This window comes from Hippocampus comes, unplaced genomic scaffold, assembly GCF_001891065.2.
Source record: "Hippocampus comes isolate QL1 unplaced genomic scaffold, H_comes_QL1_v1.1 scaffold182, whole genome shotgun sequence".
NCBI lineage: Eukaryota > Metazoa > Chordata > Actinopteri > Syngnathiformes > Syngnathidae > Hippocampus > Hippocampus comes.
The window spans coordinates 25,491-29,590 of NW_017805335.1; the positions used below are offsets into that span (position 1 = coordinate 25,491).

At 42.8% G+C, this 4,100-nt stretch overlaps 1 long non-coding RNA gene across 1 annotated transcript in view; it reads right to left on the bottom strand.

Moving 5' to 3' along the window:
- Nucleotides 1-2,349: 2,349 nt before the first annotated feature.
- LOC109516902 (uncharacterized) overlaps nucleotides 2,350-4,100 on the bottom strand; it is an 8,903-nt gene continuing 7,152 nt past the window's right edge. The window contains exon 2 of the long non-coding RNA XR_002168445.1: nucleotides 2,350-3,554. This is a non-coding gene — a long non-coding RNA (uncharacterized LOC109516902). The remainder of the gene's footprint in view (nucleotides 3,555-4,100) is intronic.

Genomic DNA, 4,100 nt, shown 5'->3' on the forward strand with positions numbered 1-4,100 from the left:
TGTGCCTCTGAAATAGGGTCCGGCCCTGCCACAACATCTGTACTGAGCCCTCATTTGGGTGTCACGGTTGAGAAAGAGACACAGACAATACAACCGTACGCGCACGCATTCAGACACGGAAGCACATAAACGTCTGGCACGCTAGGAGGTGGGTTCTTGTCAAGGGAAAGCGTAACTGTGAAATGAAAACAGAAGCAGCACCTGTGGAGATGAGAGATGGAAGAACAAACTCGAGTCTGATCATTCTACCGCAACATGCATATCAAGTTCGAAATGCGGGGTTGGTGCTTTGTTCAAGGGCACCTCTGGAATCCTTGGGAAGTGATCAGTCATGTCTCCAGCAATCATTCCAACATATTCTACATTTCTTGAATGCAAAAGTTCCCCAGCCTGACACCTTCCAGTATCCCAGGCCAACTTCTTACATACGAGCCACATAAGCAAAACCCACCATTGGTTGATCAAGGGTACCTCGGCAGTGCTCGGCAAAGTGGAGTCTCCAACTGGAATCTTCAACGTTCTAACAATGTCCTTGTGCTGCTCAAAAGTAATTCAGCAGCGCTCCCACAACCAGACCCAATTTTCTCTTTTTCCACAATGGGTCTTGAACCTGCAACCCTCTGGTCTTCAAGTCTTTCTGATGAGCTAGAGATATTTTTATGTCTTAGTTAGTCTATGGTAGGTCTTGAACCAACAACCTTCCCCTTGCCAAAAGTCTGTCTTTCTGATGAGCTAGAGATATTTTTATGTCTTAGTCTATGGTAGGTCTTGAACCAACAACCTTCCCCTTGCCAAGTCCAAAGGGATGTACCACCAGCACAGCAGTTGGTTGGTTCAACGCAAATCAATATCTTTTCAGCAATGAGACAGATTTCCATTTTGGACCCGTGGTGGGTCTTGAACCAACGACCCCTGGTTCTCTCGCCAAGTCGATGGAGAATTATCCACCACTGCAGAGCATTAAGTTGCTTATGGGCACCTCAGCAGTGCTTTGGAAGCAAATGGAACTCTCGAGCTACCAGTCCCTGATTCCTTTTGGTCCCTAAACCAAGTGCTTACGGAAGAGCAAGTTTGACAATTTATGTGTGTGTGTGTGTGTGTGCGCGCGCGCGCACGTTAACTGCAGGGTTTATAACCCCATTAGTTCATTAACATTATAGGCCGTGTGAAACTTTAATGAAATCGGGTGAAATGAAAACAGACCCTTTACTACATTTACTCTCTCTGTAAAGTAGAAGTGCTTGTGGGGAAAGAATCCCAGTCTCTGTCGGAATCCCAAATCCTGAGCGAGGTCGAGGCCAAAAACAAAATTAAAACGACTGGCGGCTTGGATGGCGCCCACTCCCTTGCTTAACAATGTGTCGCGGGACAAAATTTATTAGATTCGATTAATATTCAAAGGCACACGCCGACAGTCCACGCTGAGGTGCTAAAGGCAAAAGCAGCCTTGAATAGAAAAATAAGTCGAAAGCAAGTTAGGTGTGACATGATGCCTAAGGTGTTTATAGCCAGCCATTAAAAAGTCTCGTGTTGGATGTCATTGCGTTCGGAGCACCTCATGTGTATATTTAAACAAGGCAATCCCCTCACTTATTAAATATCCATCCATCCATTTTCAACACCGCTTATCCTGATGAGGGTCACGGGGAGTTGCTGGAGCCAATCCCAGCTGACTTCAGGGGGGAAGGTGTAATAACCCCTGAACTGGTCGCCAGTCAGTCACAGGGCACATATAGACACAAACGACCACTCACACCCACATGCACACCGTCAGCGAGTGGGAACCGATCCCACGCTGCCTAAGCACAAGTCCGGCGAGGGTACCACTACACCATCAGCGACTTCTTAAATATCACTTGGCTCTTTCTCACCACACGGGTTCCAAGCTAAATAAGGTCATCTTCCAATATAATGGCTCTAAGTATAGGAACTACAACTTTACAAAACACAGCTATTTAGTAATGAAGAAACATATATCTTTTAAAAGTAATGTTAGCAAGAATAAAGGTGTAATATAATTTGAAAAAGTTTTCATGTTAGGAGGATGAAGTTACAGGAATACTATGAGATCCACAAATAAACGTACGCGCATAAAACTTAAATTTTATATCACGAGGATTCAACAACAAATCTGTATTTGAAAAATTGAAACAAAATGAAACTGAATTGAAATTATGGAAATTTGTCACTGCTTGAATAAAGTGGCGATGTTTGGACAAAGATTCTGCTGTTTTAAACTTTCTAGTAATACAATTGATTTCACCGTATTCTTTGAGCTTTTGGATTAAATCTATGAAAGAATTGCAATATTACAAAATAAGACCATATATAAATGAATATGCTAACTACATATATATTTTTTTAATATAACAAGAAAAAGTACATTTTAAAAAATCTAATACATTTGTACTCTTACAAAAACGTGTTATCACAAAGAGAAAGTTGCAGTTTCCGGGAAAAAGAATATAGTTTAAAAGGGTGGATGTCACAATTCCTACAGATGTTAACACAATACCCAAAGCTTATCTTTGAATGTGTTCGAAAAAAACAAAACAAAAACAAAAAAACACTTTGGAGTTGATTGAGAGGCGGGGGGACTTTTATCCTAAAATTAAATGATTATTGTATTAGCAGAATGTTATGAGTTTATGCCTTTAATAATAATGGGTTTTTACATAGGAGATACATCTATATTACTGTACTCTGTAATACATCCTGGACTGGAGAAGACAGACGCAAGCATGACGCATCTCAAATGACTCGCTGAATCCAAGAGGTGATGCCGGGGCATCCCTGACTGCGTGGCCAAAATAAGGAGTGCGTCGGAGCTAATGGGATGACCTGAATGTTGATGATGATCCTCCGCGGTGACACCACCTCTTTGGGTCCGCATAGCTGGGCTCCAAACAGGAAAAAAAACACCCTCCGGGGTACTTAAAATAAACGGTGAGAGGTCCAAGATGGGGCTTAGCCAAGCATGAGGTAGAGGCGATGTGACGGGGAGGGCTTATGCTTACTGCAAGCCCAGACAAGCAGTGAAGCCACGCAGGCCTGAGATGACACTGACAGCAGGATGGGAAGAAGGAATGTTCACCTTCTGGAAGCTTTTCCAGCAAGTTATCCCTGCAAAGAAAATCAGACTTTTGAAGAGCGGTTGTTTCCTGCCTCCTAAGTGGGACCAAAGCTCACATATGCTTGGTGGCCAGCTGCCTTTATTTAGCCATACCTCAAGCCTCAGATCACTTCCAAATGAGTAGAGAGCTCGGTTTGGGACGTGTGGTGGGGATCGCCGAGGTTATTATCTGTCATTAGCCGGAGACCACGCCTGATTTACGCCGGCCGCAAGAAGTCACTGCATGCGCTATTATTGTTATGTACAAACAATGCACTCATCATGTGACGTCAGTCAGAAGAAAGATCCACCCAGACATCCTCAGAGGAACACTTAATGTAATAAAGCAACACAACATGCTGACATAATCTATATACTGCACATACACTTACTGGACACTTCTTTCAGTAAATCCTAGTTCCATCTAATCTGCACTATAACCCTTCAAGATATACTGCAAGTAGATATACGAATACAAAACAATAACCTTGTTGACAGAAAAAAAAACTTGGAAGGTACTACCATACAACTCCAGAATTCGCAAACGATTACTCAACACCTTTATAAAATAACAGATTGTGAATAAACAATTAGTCCTTACGGTGGTGGAAGTTTCATGACTGTAAAGTTGCTTGCAACCTTGGAAAACTTTTTCTCTCTCTTTTTTTAAAGCCAAAAACATTTTTTTTTTGCATTTGCTATGAATCATGCACCATCTGGTTGCCCTTGACATTCCATCCCAGCGGACAAAACATCAGACAGACGAATGACGTTGAAGCTCCCCTTGAAAAAAAACCTTGGTCCCAAACATCCTCACAAATAACAGCCCAGGAGCCAAGGATGTGGCGCTTTTTATCAACACACACACACACACACACACACACACAGATGCACGTGCATACCCCCCCTCCAACCACACACACACACACACACACACACACACACACACACACACACACACACACACACCAACACAAAAGAGCTCTTT